The sequence below is a fragment of the Morone saxatilis genome, unplaced genomic scaffold (genome assembly GCF_004916995.1).
Source record: "Morone saxatilis isolate NCDOM2014 unplaced genomic scaffold, NCSU_SB_2.0 Contig11, whole genome shotgun sequence".
In the NCBI taxonomy this organism is placed as follows: domain Eukaryota; kingdom Metazoa; phylum Chordata; class Actinopteri; family Moronidae; genus Morone; species Morone saxatilis.
In genome coordinates, this window is record NW_023339663.1 from 30,744,504 (window position 1) to 30,745,502 (window position 999).

A 999-nucleotide genomic window follows, 5' to 3' on the forward strand; every position below is an offset into this window, starting at 1 on the left:
GCCCCAGATGTAACCAACATGTAAGTGTTCTTTTTTGTTAGCTGTTGCATAATAACAATCAACAGGCCAGGTAATTAACAAAGAAAACTTTACCCCCAAAACAGGTTTAAAAGTGAAGTGCAGTTTCTCCCTTGATCAATGTAGTCCTTAAACAGTTCAGTTTGTACGAACATCTCAGTCTCATGCTAAAAGCGCTATTTACAAATGTGGAGCACATATTGTAACTGTATGTTCAGGTATGTAGAGCTCAGAAAGCACCAGTGCTACCGCAAGCTCCAATTCACTGACAGGCTTAAGTTATTCTCTTGTTAATGGCATCTGTTGTCCAGATATATTGAGAAATGTGTTTACTCCAAAATGAAATAGTGTCCTCACTTGCAAAGCTGCTGACGTTAACAGGACTGAAGAGTGATATAAGACAGAACAAACCCGTCTGTTCCATAATGAGACGATCTTCATCATTACCAGGAACAACATCAGTATGAGGACACAAACACAAACACTATTATCAGGGGATGTAAAAAGAACATTCTGGCTGGTTAATCTCAAGAATTTAAACCTCAGGTCACTCACCAGTTTGCAGCTGTTGAGTGTTTTCCTCTCAGACCATATGTGTCTTTGAAGCTGGAATATATGCGATTGACTGCTAGCCATGGTTCTGTGCTCCATCCCCATCCACATTTTTTCAGTGACAATATTAGGGCTCTCAGCCATTTCAGTCCAAATTTGTGCAATGAAATGTTTTACATCTGCCTTATGTGTCAATGCAGACCCCCAAAGACCCACTAGGGCTCAGATGGCTGTAAAAAATATAATGTTCCATAAGTCTGCATACCTGAACAACAAAACAGATGTTTCATCAGTGCATTCTAAAGTCACCATTTCCTATTAGTAGGATGAAATACCCTATACCCTTTTTCAAGTTATGGCATTACATTTCTTAAACATATGATTTTTTTTTACAAATGTACACAGTAGGAGGCCTTTATCTCAGCATTT

The 999-nt window shown here is 38.7% G+C and overlaps 1 protein-coding gene across 1 annotated transcript in view; it reads left to right on the top strand.

The window, feature by feature from the left end:
* The window catches only part of pcsk6 (proprotein convertase subtilisin/kexin type 6), a gene marked incomplete in the record, with an annotated part of 53,898 nt that overhangs the window by 47,424 nt on the left and 5,475 nt on the right, over nucleotides 1-999 (top strand).